Genomic DNA, 15,328 nt, shown 5'->3' with positions numbered 1-15,328 from the left:
TGACATGCAGATGTGAAAGTGTGAACACCACCCCTTGTATGGGTGTGTAAATGTACAGATAAGAGACCTGAGATTTCCTTTTGCCACCTTCTTTTGAAGTGCTTGTTTGTCTGATGTTGAGGACTCAGAAGGATTTACTAGCTTGAGGAATTAATATAGCTTATAAAGTAAAAAGCAACTTCAGTGATTTCCCTGGCATTTAGTCATTCCTGTTGTGTGAAATTTAAGGGATGGTAAGAAGTTGCACACACAGAAGCCTGGAAATTGTTTGGTTTTGATGTTTCTTTAACAACTGTGATAGCTAAGTGGGCTAACTTGTGGGCTAATTGTGCTGACAAATGGGCAAGGCTCTCATAAAGAAATTAAGAGATTGTTATTGAAGTTTAGATTGCTCTGCAATGAGATTCTTTTGGGAGCAATGAGTTACAATTGGAAAGGAATACCTACGTGTTATTTTATATGTCTTAATATTGAAAGAAACTGATGAAAAATACTGCCAAGAGAATTTTAATCATGGGAAAACCAAGCTCCTTGAAAGCTCCCGTGGAGGCTGCAGTGCATTTTGTTGTGTTGGGGACTTTTTTAGCCTGTTTAAACTACTGAAGTGAAATTGGTTTCATGACATAACCCAAACCTTTCCCTGCCATTGTCTTCATCTCCTCTTTCCCGCTTCGTTTGTCTGCCAGCAAGTGATGAATCACCGACTTAGAATGGGATTTAGGGTTTTGAGTGGGTTGAGATACATCTCTGCTGGAGACAGCTGAAAAATCGGGAAGAATGAGGTTAAATGTAGCTGGTTTGTCTTAATATTTAACAATCGGTGAGATGGCCTTTGCTGATGTTAAATAATTCCTCGTAAATTTTGCACTGTAGAGATCACCTGAATATTTTTAATCTCTTCTGGTAGGATGACAGGGTTGAGCATGCTCCTCTTTGTATGGGGAAAAAAAAAGAGGATTAGGCAAATTTCTTCTTTTAAATTGAAAAACTGCCTGGAGTAGGAAGCCTCCTTTTCAGTCAGCACAGAGGCAACGGTGAATCCTGTTAAGAGTCAAGTGGAACACCTCATCTTTACCTTTTGTTCCCATAAAGCCACGTTCTGCTTTGATGTTCCCTCTCTACAGGGAAATGTCAATTAAGGAAAGGAAAAGTAAAAACAAAGGGGGAAAAAAATCCAACTCGGATATTCTCAGGTTTTTGTTACCAACTGTCGAGCGTTTTCACTTTGTTCTTTCTTGTGTTTCTGTTCCTGTCAGCCTGTTCTGCTTCTCATCTAAATATAACCTACACCATCCTCTTCAACTTTTCTCTCTTTTTTTTTTACCCTTGGGAGTGTATCAAGTTTCTTGAAATTGAGCACAGGCAGAAAATTTTCAGATGGTTTTGAAGAGACAGGAGGTATTTTTGTGCTGAAGAGATTATAGAAAGCAGACCTTTATATCCTCCCTTCTCAGAAACGGCCGAAAAAGACGACCTGTACTTGCACGCACGAACATGTTTACACATCAACAGATCCTCCTGGAGAGAGGGAGAGGAAAAAAAGCGCCGATATATCGCCCGGGATCTAAGATCTTCTCGCAGCTGGCGAGCAAATGGTGTCTCCGGCCCCTTGAGACGGGAACCAGCAGCCCGGAGGGAGGGCGGCCCGAGCCCCGCCGCCGAGCTGCTGACAGAGCGGCTGGGGGAGGGCGCCGACTCGCATTACCTCATCTGTATACTCTAGAGTAATCTATTAAAAATGTGCGTTGCATAATAGATTTCTATCTCGCTCTGAAAATCCGTCTCTTTAGGTCTGCTCAGTGCCGCTGCCGGCAGAGCCCGTGCCGGCGCTGTCCGGGAGGGCCGAGGCTGCCGGGGACGCTGGGCCGCCTCCTCCGCCTGCGCTTGGGCCAAAGGCGGGTGGTTTTGCCGCTGTGGTGCCTTTAGAGGGGGAGAAAAAAAGGGCCGCAGCCGCGGGCCGGCGGCGGCCGGGAGGGCGGGTTGTTTGTGCCTGAGAACCGGTCTGAACCGGCGGGAGCCGGCCGGGCCCGCCACCGCGCCGCCCTCAGGGCGGGGCCGCGCGCACCGTCCCTGCGCCGCCTGCAAGCCCGGCGGGTGGAAACACCTCAGGCTGCTACAAAACCCTCGCTGTTTCTCCTGTTTTTTGTTCCCTTCCTTTAAAGCATGTTTTCAAAGCCCCAGCCCCGAACGCTGCGGCGGTTTTCACTCTTACGTGATGATGTTTTCTTCTCGTATAGCGCAGGAAAGCGCCGCAGTTACGCAGCAAAACAGCAGCGCCCAAGGAGAAGCTCTCCCTTGGGTTTTGAAACCTTCCCTCTGCCCACTCTCGAACTTTGCACTGATTTCTCCCACCGGAGGAACAAGCCCCAAAAATCCTCCAAAAGGGGTGATTTTGGAGCCTGCCCACACATCTTTAACACCACCACAGCTGTGATACGAGGCAGGGAGGACGCAGTTGCAAAATGAGACGTTTCAACATTTCCAGCCCACCTGGAAGAACCCACCCTCCCCCATCTTTTATATGAATATACAAAAAAATCCTTATAAAACAATATTGTCAAGGACCTTTATTATTTTATGCCTTGTTTTCTTTGCTTGAGCTGCCCCAAAAAGAATGAACGTTTTGCGGCAATTTAATAACCCCCCCTATCCCCCGCAGTATTCCCAATTAATACTTGGTAATTGCTGGCTCTAAATGACAAAGCAATTAAGCCTTTTCCTAAATTTGCAGAAGTAGGTGTTTATCTAAATCTGTCCTGTCAGTCTTTGTTTCTGTAGCAGGGCCCAGAAGCTGAACTGCTGCTGCTTTTTCAGAGAGCACTTGATTTTTTTTTTGGCTCTACAGAGAAAGATATCCAGAAAGGGAGTCTTAAAAATGTGTCGTGTTTGGGATGGATTCAAATAGAAAGGGGTCCTAGCAAAATAGCCTCTGTTTTATGACATTGGTAACTGTTTTATCTCAGATGACTTTATTGTTTTGCATTCTGTGGGGTTTTTAAATGGTATAAAGGTTTCTCGCAATTGAATCAGAGTCTTTGTTAGCAAATAGGAAGATTTCTGGCAGCAACATTTTGAAGTCACCTGTGGACAGCTGCAGGTCTTCAGGAGCTGGTATCTAGGGTGAGGTTTGTCAATTGCAGGTCTTCCTCACCTCTTTTTTAGGAGCAGAGGAAAAAACCTGAGCTGTGTGGAAGGCATTGCTCCCACCAGCATCGTGGGAGATGTCATCCTTCTGAGCTTTGCTGAGGTTTGTTTCCTTCCTGCGGGCGTGCTTGCAGCCCAAGGAAGGTCTGGAGCTGTTGCTGGATTGGGTTTGTGACTTTGGGGTATGAACAAAATGGTCACTTCTAATTGAATTTTTAAGGCTTTGATTTCCTTCCAAGTCTTTTGCTTAATCATCTTGAGTAGGCTGAGGGAAGGAAAGAATTAGCTGAGGTCAGGGAAGTTGAAGCTGCCCGTGTTACTTCTCAGAAGCCAGGCATAAGTCTGAGGGATCCTGAAGGCAGGAAGAAATCTGTCTCCTGTTCTCTTCCTGTGCTCCGCTGAAAGAGCAAGAGGAAACCAAGCCCTGAAAAAGCCAAACCAAACAGGGAAACCATGTCCCCCTCTGCAGCAGTGGTTCAGATTCCCCTTTCTTCGAGAGAAATGCACCTTGGATGTGAATCATCACTAAAATAGATTAGAGGGATCGGTGTCTTGAAACGTCTGCTCATCTGCGCTGATGATGGAGGGAGTCTAGACAGCTCAGACGGACGCACATACATTACAGGCACCAAAAGGTGGAGGAGAGGATTCCCGTCGTTAAAGACCTTGGGAATAATGAGCAGTTTAATAATTTCTAATGAATATTCACGTGGTGAGATGAATAGCAAAAGACAAGGCTGTATTGAATGCTTCCTGAAAAAAATACACCAGTCATTACGATGATCAAAGGGAAGATGCAGCCACCGCCTGTGTTCAGTCATACATGTTTCCATTAAAGGATAGGCAAGCGTCCCTTCACATGTTAAGGGTCAGACTTGCAAATACAGTGATTTGGGTGTCTTTTTTTTGGCAAAGAGGCTGGTTTTGACTCTGCCAGAGGCGTGAATGGGGACACAGTAATGGCTTAGTGAGGAGAACCTGCTGCCTAAAACCTAAGGGCTAGGACAACAGCTGTCTTTGAGACATATTTGAGGAGACCTGGGCATTAACCTTAAAAACAGCTTGAGGTAGGACATGCTACACTTAACCTAAGGTCACAGGAGCATGAATTAATGGTAAATAAACCTTACTGGGAAACAAAACCCAGAATATCATCCTTCATTCTTTGCCCATTGAACTAACTGTGAAACGAATGCATTTAGGTTTGCCCCTAACACCCAAGAGTCAAGAGTAGTCCATCTGTGACATTGCAGGTGCCAAAACCACTGATGATGGCATCAGGGTTTTAATTGTGAAAGCTTCTTAGCGGGCCATCCCTCACCAGATCATTACGGTCAGCTGGCCGTGCCGCTCAGGGAGGTAACACGGCGTGTTTACGAGTGGAAAATCACAGACTCAGAGAAGCGAGGACTTTGGTGGTGTTTGTAGACAGTTCCTCAATGTTGTCTTAATTTTACAGTCTGTAAAGGAAGCAAAAGCTGAGTTGCCAAAAGGAGGAGGAGGGACATGTGCACTGTTAGGTGCCATATTAATCAAAACCTTGCATTGTTACCTGTTAAACGCCTAATACAAGAACAAAAGTAGGCCTTTAAATGTGTATGGTGTTGAGCCTTCTCTGTGAATCTCTCCTCCTCACAAGAAGCCTGTACCAAAGGTAGGAGAGCTGTTCTTTCATTTCCCAATATCTCTTTCCAACCCTGAGTCCTCTCTCGTGTTCTGAGAAGTGAAGCACAGAGCCTTTCAGATGCTCTCTGGAAAACGTCTGGGGTTCATTGTGCGGTTGCTTTATTTAGCTCAAAGCGACGATTCTGACTAGAAGACACTTAGAATTCTAGGATGGCATCACAAGTACCTTTTGGAGAATCCTTTCTTTGAGAGGAGAGTGGTTTTCAGGGCAGTCTCCTCATTACTTCCACAGTTGCTTTACGTTCTCCACAAATGCCCAGGAATCATTATCCGTTTTGTACCTGGGCAAAACACTGTGAAACCCTTCAGAAATCAGACAAGTCTCCATCAGGTCCTGGCAATAAGGGCATTCAGGATTTTGTTCTCTCTCTTGTCCGTTTGAGAGTAGAAAGCTTTTATCTAGAGCACAATAACACGTGAAAGAAAGGCACTGTTCTCTGGAAAGTGAATTCCCAAGGATGAACAGCACCGGGTCCCCACGGACAAACGCTGCCAGGCTGGGCCGACGGAGAGATAGATGCAAAGCGCCCTACTTACTCCAGCTGCTACAGGTCTGACCTCCTTGTATCATCTGACACCTCGTTTGGTAAGAGGTTGCTGCAAGATCTCAAACCCTCAAATTATGTATGATTTACACAGTTGCTTTGAAGTTAGTCCCTCCCTTCAGTGTTTGTTTACTGCCTGCTATGTCCTGGTGTCTGGATTGTGAAGGATGAATAGTCACAGAAAGGAAGCTATCGGGTTAGTACAATCTTTCTATTCCTCTTAAACACCCGTGGAGCTGTGTTCAGCCATGTTTCAGAGTCTGGGAATACATCCTGTGTTGGATGGGGCTTTGCTGGGTAAAGGTTGGCTTGTAAGATTTGTGTTTGTTTGTTTTTTCGAGGCAGAGGGAAATGAGGAATGGCTTGTTGTGTTGTTAGAGGAGAAACAGATAGATGCTATCTCACAGTTCAGGAGGAGTTTATGTTGGTTTTGCTTTTCAATATGCAGTTTCCCTGTAACTTTTAGAAATCACATGTGAGGAAGATACTTAATTAATATTGTGTGTGTGTGGCTTGGAGACTGCCTTGCTGTGCTGCTACAGTTTGGAGGGTTTCAAGTCTCCTGTGTAAGCCCTAAATGCCATGCAGGAAGCGTGCAGGTGGGACACGTAGGCTTTGCGTGTGGGAATTCCTCAGGGGACGCTTCTTCTGTCCCGTAATCTCCAGTGTACCAGCTGAATTGCCTCACTGCTCCTCCTTTCCTAGCCTGCCACTGCCATGTGGGATGGAGGCCACGGGTGTAAAGGCAGTTGAGCCAGGGGTTTGCAAGGATGTAAAGCATTTTTCTTCTGTGTTTCTCCTTGCTTTTGCATTTTCCCCACAAGTATCTTAGTCCTCACCCTTGCTTTACAATCTGTAGTTAGTGTGATGGAACTGCTGTGGGATTTTTTTGGGAGAGGAGTCCCTGGACTTGTGACCATGCAGTGGTTTAATCACTACACTGTAACAAACACTGATGAGTGGAAAGACAACAGGGTGCTCTTTCAGAAGTTTGCCTTAAGAGACAAACACAAAAACCACTGTCATATGATACTGGGTTTGGATGTTTTGGGGGTTTGATATTTTTTGTTTCTAAGTCTGGCATTAACTCTTGGTAGCTTCTTGCCAAATGTTTTTCCCACCATGGTGATACACAGTCACTAGGCTGTGGTGCTTTACCTGCTTCATACAAAGGTTGTCTTTTTAAATGTTCTTTTCATGACTTCAGTGTTTCCTACCCATGCAAAAAACGCACAGAAAGTTCTACTTTTAGTTGTATTTTTATTTGCATGTGGGCAGAAAATGAAGTAATTCCCAAATATAGCCCTAGCCAAGAGATCCATCTGTTCTCTGCATTTTTAAATGGCAAATCAATCCTTAGCATACAACTCATCAAATGTCTCCTCTTTTATAATGTATGCTGTCTGAGATCACAGAAATGACTGTTGGGTTTTTTTTTTTCCCAGGCCTTCCATTTTAAATAGTCCTTTACGTGAGAATAGCAGCCACTGTTCCAGTCTGACAGAGCACTCATGCATCTTCCAGTTGCTGGTAGTTGGTGTAAAAAAAGCTATTTCACAAACCAAACCAATCAACCTCCAAAATTATTCTTCCCTTTGTCTCTATGGCATTTCTTTAAATGGCCATAGAAGGTGTAAGGAAGTAGAAATTCTGTTTCAAAACCACACTTAATAAAGGCACTTGTTTTTGATGGTGAATTTAGGGTGGCTCTTTCCATTTTCTTTTCAGTGTAGCTCTTTGGACAATAGTGACCATTTTTAGAAGTCCTAAACTTCCACAGGGTTATCTGCCATAAATGGAATCTCTATATTAAGCTTTGCATGCTCCCATTTTGACTCAAGAGACATTGTTTGTCAGCCGTGGATCTTGGCCTGCCTTTCATCACAACTCCTATCCCAAGAACAACTCTGTTTATAAAGAGAGGATGCACCAGGCAAAAACTGCTTCAATCAGGAGTTCCAACACATGGCATTTTGTGTCACACTCAAAAGCAGTGCCTGGAATGGGGAGGCAATGATCTTGCCCACCTTTCGTCAGGGTAGAGCACAAGGTTAGGGTCTCAATGCCCATGCAGGTAGGAAGAGCAACAGGCCAAGAGTAGAGTCAGTCACATATCAGGCCAGATGACAGACCAACAAGAGTAACACAGTAGTAGTTGCATTTTAGGTGACGCTTCACCCTCCCGGCTTACAGACAGTACTTAGAGTATGGTTTTCTTGGGTTTTTTAAGATGAGAAGTAGATCCCTTTGTGAAAGCAGTGCAGTTGTTGTTTAGGAAACTGCTTTTATGTAGTGCTTTCTCAGTATTTTCAAAGGATTTGGCCTCTCATGAGCCAGGAGATCAAGTTCCTCAGCCCACTTCCTCAGTAGTTCATTGAATGACCTTGGGCAAAGCCCACGGCCTCTTCTTACCTTGTCCTTCCCTCTGCAATGCAGAGATGTTAGGCCATACCTGCCTCCTATTAGTCTTGAATGAAAATGTTTGGGTTTTTTCAAAGATTTCATATGCTCTGAAGTGACAGTTGCAGAATATTCATTTAGATTGTCTGCAGCTAGCTGGCAAAAGCTCTTTAACAATATTACATCAATTTTTGGCCAAAGGGTTGAAAGCCGTTTTTCTTGTAGACTGAACGAGCTGTTCCTCCACCTCAGTGGTGAGCCCTGTCCTTTTCTTTCCAAAGCTGCTGTGATTGCAGGCTTATTGGTGCAGCTCTTCTGCAGGCAAGACCCTGGAAACAATATGACTGAAGCCCCTGTAGTCAGAGGAGGTGGGAGTTTGGGCTGGCTGCAGCAGAAGTTCTCACAGGGAGCTGATTCTTGACCCCAGGCTTCCCTCTATGAAGGTAATGCTAAAAAACACAGACTTTTTGGGCTCCCATGTTCTCACACTCACCCTCTCTCTTCCCTCTTTGCATCGGTGGAAGTTTAATTGTGGGAAAGCTATGCCAAAGAGCTGGCTTTGTACTTCACCCTCAAGGCCTCGATGACTTTAATCTTTCCCAGCACTGAGCTCTGTCACCACGGCCGTTTGCTGAGAAAGCATTTCCTCTGGCTTCCTAGAGTTTCATTTTTGAGCATGAGTGGTCCCCCCATCCTCCATGTTTCAAAAAGGCGATGTCTGGGGAGACAGGCCACTCCAGCTGCTCTCAAGTGCAGCATTAAACTCCACTAAACATAGACTTAACAGCCAGTGCGAGGAGCAGAAGGTTTAACTAGCGACTCCCTAGCAGTGGTAACCTGCTGTGGTTGCAGACTTGGGTGTTTGCTGCGTAGATTGGCTGATATCTGTAACCAAGACCTTTTTTTTTGCCTTCCAGGTTAGTGTTTTTTATACTTCATGAAATTCAAACCTCAGGACAGAGGAACATAGGCTGAGGAGTGAGGTGGTAGCACGGACTGTGGGTTGGCTGCAGTCTCCAGCAGCCAGACAGGGATTCAGATAAACATACATCTTTTTAGCAATCATAATGGATATTTAGTTGCAGGGAAGAATTAAAACAAGCCTGCAGCTCTCTAAATACTCTCAGAGCAGGTGGCTGCAGGGAGAGGTGGTTCTGGGGGTGGGAGTAGTCCTGCATCCTTCTGAGCAACCTCTTCATCTCTGTGATTCATCAAAGATCAGATGTTAGACATCATCGACTAAAGGAAATATATTGATGTGACCTGTCACAGAAATGAGAATGTGATGTAAATAAGCCAGTTACTTGATGTGGATTAAATACGTGATAAATACTATCTGGAGTTTGGATCTTAACTTACTGATCAAAGACTGACAGAAACGCTGCAAAGAGCCTGTGTTTGGCCAGCTGAAAGATATGGAGTTGTCCTGGTTGTGTTGCTTTCCCATGGCCTTCAAACATCATTTCGTTTAATTCCTTTCAGTTTAGGATTCCAGCCCAGCAGGAGATTTCTGAAGTCTCCTTTCTGGGTGTGGTAAAAGTTCAGGCAGAGAGGATATCCTCATTTCGTTTGTCTGCAATATTTAATGATTGTTTTTCAGAGCAGTACATGATTTTTTTCTTTGTCCAGTGCTTTTTTGGTGACTGTTTTCTGTTTCCTTCCAGTAGGGCTCTTCCTTTTTTTTTTCCCTGCCCTCCACAGATTGTTTTATCATAGCTCTGTGTTGTTAAATACTTCAGAGCGTGTGACAAGTACAAACCAAAGTTCCTTGGGTGGCGAGTTCTCAGTGGCTTGAAAAGGTGCCAAGAATGTCGTGCAATGCTAGCTCTGCTCTGCGAGCTCCAGAGGTACGGGAGGTGATGGGCATGGAGTAATTACACCACGAGAATATGAGGTGTAACTCTGCTCCTCAGCTCTCTTTCTCCACCCTTGCATGCTGAGCATCCACAGTCTGCTTCGGTGCTTATTTAAAAGAGAAAGGTTTGTTAGGAGATGGGAGAGCAGGGTTCGAGCTCTTGGTGGTAGGCGCATGTGTGGGCCCAGCCCCTTCAGCGTGCCTGTAGTCTGCAAAATATGGTAACGACTTGTTACCTCTTGATCTGTTAGTACAAACCTACTTCAGATGTTTGTTTGGCTTTTCTGATCTCTTTCACTTCAGGTTCAGCAGCTCCTTTTAACTAGGAAATAAAACTCCTGTATTTATTTCCATTGATGGGGTTCTTTTTTCCTTACACTGCTGGGACTGGTATTACGCGTGAAACACGGTGTGTACAAAACAACTACCTGCTGCTCATCTGCCTGTTCAGGTCAGCATCGAAATCAGCTCTGGCCAAGAGATGTTAACCCTCTGCCCAGAGCTCTCTTGAATTTTTCTCATGCTTGTTCTTCCTTGAAGGTGTCAGAACAGCCATCTTGCGGTGTTCTGGTTGTGTGGGAGTGGAGCACTTGTTGTTCTTAAGGCATTTGATGCAACTTTTTCATCAGGTGAAGAGAAGGGGGGGGGAAATTCTGGTTAAATAACTCTTTAGATTCATCTAGTATTTAGTAGTAGGACAGAAATAGCAGCCTGTAATAGAGCTGTGCATATATTATTTCAATATATCATTTTTCATCCAGAAGAGAAGCCGAAGAGTGTTTCCTTGGTAAAGATCTTTAAATCTAAATCTAGAAAGGAAGACAGTGCACTTTTAAATTCTTTTTCAAAATAGTGTCTTAAAATGACAGACAATGTCTAGCAAAAAAAAATACATTGTGGGGATTTTTTTCTCTCAAACACCACATTGATCAGGCTACCAGTTTTCTGGTGCTGTCTTCCCAGGTATGAGAAATCAACTTGGCAGTTTGTTTCAGAAACCTAGTGCTGGTATTTAATGCATTCCAAGGATTTATGTCTCCCGGAGAGAGCTGAGCACTGTCACTATCTGCGTTTTGCAGCTGGTGCTTTTTACAAAGAGATGGTGTCTGATCACTTAACTCAGCTCTGGAGTGGAGGAATGAGGAGAGAAAGGGTTCCTGTTGTTTCCATTCAGAGATGACTGTACTGTTAACTTTGGATTTCCTGACTCTTGGGAATGTGCTGCTGCCATCAGCCCTGAGAATAACTTGCCGTCAGCTGGGGCTGGTGCTGCAGGAGGCTGGCCTGGAAAGATCTTTCTAGGAGATAATCTTTACTTGGAGATTATTTTGACAGGGTATTGAATCATAGCTGATCTAGGCAGAGTTCCTGATTTCAGTGAATTTTGGCAGGGAAAAACCCCCATGATCACTCAGCTTATTTCTGCCGCAGGAACCCTGGATCCTTTACCAGTTCTGGTGTACGTTTTGTGAAGGCAGCTATTAAAAAGTAAAAATACAATCTCACTTTTTTTTCCCCCTGAAAAATTCAGGTGACTTGGTTTTTACATTGCTCCAACAATCAGAGGTTGGGGTTTTGTTTGGCTTTGTTCTGTTTAAACCCGAAGTTTGTCAGCACATCACCCTCAGCGCTTGTTAAACGCTTCTTTCTGCTTTTATTTTCCACGAAAGCCGGGGTGTTTCCCGCTTGCTCTGAGGAGGGCAGGCGCTGCTCTGGCAGCTGACTCACCGTTCCCAAATCAATTCGCAGAAATGACAATTGTCCCACATTTTCAGATTGCAAAAGGGTGTAGGGCAGGTTGTGAGATCCCTTCATTCAGCGCGGCTGCCATTGACGGAAAGCAGCGGGTATCCTGTTACATCGACTGGTTTGGATTCTCCCTTTTATCTCCTTTTTACCGGGGAACAAAGAGAATGTCTCACTTTGTATTCCTTGCTCCGGTGCTGTCGTTTTTCATACATAAATGGAGCGAAACTTTGTAGTTAGTTACGGGAACTGCAAAATGCAATTAATTGAAAAGGAGATATTTGTGTGGAAAGGAGGACTGGTTATGGAGGATGTGTGTGCATCCTCCTCTTAGCATTTCAGATGTCATCTTTCCAGTTAGAAGTGAGAAGAGAAGGATTCTGTGTGCCAAAACAGCTGCAGCATACTGAAATTGCATTTTTGGTGCTCATTGTGATCTGAACCCCATTGCTAGTCTTACGTGCCAAGTCTCAGGGACTCAGCCCATGCAGATGAAACTTGAAGAGTGGATTTCAAGTAGATTTTCTCTTGTTTAATAGAAAATAGATGTGTAGATAAGTACTGTGAGGAGAAACACATACATCCTTAAATATTTGTAGGCAACTGTGGAAGGCAGATTAATGTTTTGAAAGGGCTTGTAAACTTTGCCTCTGGAGATGTTCAAAATCCACGTGGATGAGTTCCTGTGTGCCCTACTCTAGCTGATCCTGCTCTGGAAGGGGGGGTTGCACTGGATGAGCTTTCGAGGTCCCTTCCAGCCCTTAAGATTCTGTGGAAAGTGCATGTGTAAGAGAAGGCTTTCACTTCCACCTCCTTACTAAAGTAAGAACAATGTGCTTTATAGCTCAGATTTTCCATCTGACTTTGCTGACATATGCTGAGATAAAAACCGGAACAAAACCAGATTTGAGAAGCTCTCTGGGCTGGACAAATGAGCATCTGAAACTCTTGCTGCTTAAATGCTCGTGTTCTTCATAAATGAGCACACAGCAGCAGCAAAAGTCTGCAAACCATCAGAAAAGACAACCGAAGCTGTAAGCCCGAGATGTTTCAAGAGGCAGATTCCCACTGCAGGCTCCCTCTCTGTGCAAGGCCTGTGTTGTGACAGCTCAGGAGATTAGTTTTTCGGCGTGCTGGCATTCTGCTCCGCTGAGTTTACATGGATGTTGAAGAGCAGGTTTTCCTGTGTTGGGAAAAGGCTGAGTGCCAGAGCACGTTCTGCTTCTGGAAAAAAAAACCTCACTGCAGCTTTAATAGTGTTTGTGGAAGTGCAAAATGAAGTTAGAAATCCGTTCTCTTGACACCACGTTTGGCCTTCCCCAAGACCTATCGATCACTTGAAACCCTTTCAAGAAGGAAATTATTAGTACTGTTGATTTTAACCTGTTACATTCGTAGGTTAAAATCTCCCTGACTTGTTTTTCTAAAGCTCCATGAGCTAACTTTTGCTAGAAGGGTGTTTAATAACCTCTTTTCTGCGAGTTGGCAAAGGGCAGTTGTTTGCAAAATTACTCACAGGGAAAAGAAAGCCATATTCTCATTTTAATATTCTGGGAACAGATCCTCGTGCAGCTTACAAACATGCTTTAGTGTTGTGTATTTTTAAAGTTGGAGTAGTTGAAAGAGTTGTGCTTTTCTGCTTGAGACTACACATAATTGACTGTCAGATACTTTGTTTTGATTCTGTGGTGTGCTATAACTGGATGGCACAGCAGCTATAATTAACTCTTCCATCATTCTCCTAGTCACAGAACATAAAACCTTTGACTTAACTTTTCAAATGACTTAGATCCATGTTTCTTTGCTTGGAAAAAATGATGAGGCCTTCCCTAAAGAAAAGGGAATTGTTCTTGCTACCATTATTTTCCCTTTCAAAAAACAGAGTCTGGAAACAATGACATTTTTCATTTCTATGGAATGTCTCAGAAAGTCTTGATTTGCTTAGGGACATGCAAAACCCCCTGGGGAGGTGAAAGTTTATCAGCATAAACGTTTTCTTCCTCAAAACTGTGTGGAATTCAGACTCTTGCTGTAGAATTTATCACCTTGTTAGACTGTTCTTTCATCTCTGGGATGTCTTAAGGTGTTACCTGGAGTTTATTCAGTGGAATGCTGTGATTTTAACAGCACGTTCCATATTTTAAACACCCAACCAACAACCCACACCTAAAAATAGCCTGTTCCCATTTTAAAACACTGCTCAAATAGAAATTCAGTGCTGCCTCTCACTTACCAGATACCATCTTAGCAAAGCAGACTATTTAAAGTGCTTTAGAAGGTATGGAGTCGATGGTCATACTGAGCACCAGGACATGAGAAAGGAAGAACAGGGCAGAAGCTGCAGCCCCACGATCTGATTTTAGCCAGGGGAATGGTGAACCATGCAGTGCTGCTCTCAGCTTGGGAACTACTTTCAAATTCTCCCCACACACATTCTCTGACTATATGTTAAAAGAAGCTTCTCTCTGCCCATTTATTTCATAGTAGCAGGCGTTTACTGACGTTATCCCTGGAGACTACTGAGGGCTGTTCACAGGGGGCTGGGTTTGTCCTCCTTTGCTCAAAATGCTGTAGGGGAGAAGATCAATGTGATGAGGATTGGAGGTCATCTGGCATTGCCAGAGTTAGCAGAAAGGTAGGAGGCAGAAGGAATGGGATCCTTGGGTGGGAGATGAGTGAATTGCAGCCTGCTTCACTTCTAGCAAGGAAATAGTTGAGTAATGAAGAGAGCATGAAAGCAGGTTGCACAAATGCAGGTGGGGCAAAGAAAAGGAGTTTACAGATTTGTAAGAAAAAGGAATCTGTGAACAGGGAGGTAAATTCAGATCTGAGAAGCACACAGGACTATAGATTGGAAGGGGAAATGTTATTGTTTATGAAATACAAGGTTGAGTGGCACAGGGCAGCTGCCCCTTGGCAAATGCAGAGCAGTGCCCATCTTGGAAGAGGAAGGCAGGAGGAAGGGCTCAGTTTTTCAGGCCTTTTCTGGCATAGCTTTATTTTCTCTCCTCTCCCAAAGCAAGGCTGAACTTCTTCCTCCAGGGACAGAGGAGTAGGAGGAGAGTGTGTGGGAAAGGCACCGACGTGTGAAGCAGCTCGATGTCAACTGGACGGGAGGGTTATAATGAGAGGGTGAGGCTGGGAAGAGTTTCTTGTGTTTATTGTTACTTCTGCTTTTTTGACCTTTTGTTTTTTGGTTGGTTTGGGTTTGGTCTGGTGTGGTTTTATATCCTCTGCTGCTGGTTTGTAAGCATTTTGAGACAGAGATTGTCCTCTCTTCTGCGCCTCCAAATAGAATGGGGACAGAGCCCAGGGGCTTTTAGTAACATGCCACAGCTCTCATTACACCAAGAAACTCATTTGAAAAAAGCAGTTTTCTGGAGTGCTTTAGGAAAAATGACTCTTGGTGTTACATAAACTGTACACCCACAAAAAAAAAGGAGTGTAGTAGAGGAGTTCACAAAATTGAAACATGAAGATGATTAGGAGCTTGAAATGGTTTCCCTGAGAAAAGACAAGAAAAAGTTGAATGGGAAAAAGCCTGTGAAATGATTCAAGATAAGAAAAACATAAACTCACTTATCGTTCTCCTGATACCATGTGGAGAGGGACACAGAAATGCAATCAGAAGCACCCAATCTAAACCCGACAGGGTTATTTTTGTACGTGGCAGATCTCCCCCCACTCCCTTTCCCAGCCTGCAAGTTAAAATTCCAGCAGAATTTTTTAGAAGGCTGTTGGTGTAATGGAGAATGAGACTCTCCAGGGTTATGTCAGACACAATTATTTTTAGCGATGTTATAAGCCCTCATGCCTCAGGGAAGGAACCAGCCCCTGAAGAAGATGACGTGTCCCCACTAGGCAAGCTTTAATAACATTATTCTCTGTTATTCCTTACTCTTCTGCAAAGCATCTAACAATCTGCACAGTCAAGAGTCGATGGACTACATTG

At 44.2% G+C, this 15,328-nt stretch overlaps 1 protein-coding gene across 10 annotated transcripts in view; it reads left to right on the top strand.

The window, feature by feature from the left end:
- Positions 1 to 15,328, top strand: part of SPEN (spen family transcriptional repressor) — a 79,653-nt gene that overhangs the window by 39,142 nt on the left and 25,183 nt on the right. The window lies entirely within an intron of this gene.

This window comes from Colius striatus, chromosome 21 (assembly GCF_028858725.1).
Source record: "Colius striatus isolate bColStr4 chromosome 21, bColStr4.1.hap1, whole genome shotgun sequence".
In the NCBI taxonomy this organism is placed as follows: domain Eukaryota; kingdom Metazoa; phylum Chordata; class Aves; order Coliiformes; family Coliidae; genus Colius; species Colius striatus.
The sequence above is the reverse complement of the archived record's forward strand: the minus strand, read 5'-3'. Positions and strand labels throughout refer to the sequence as shown.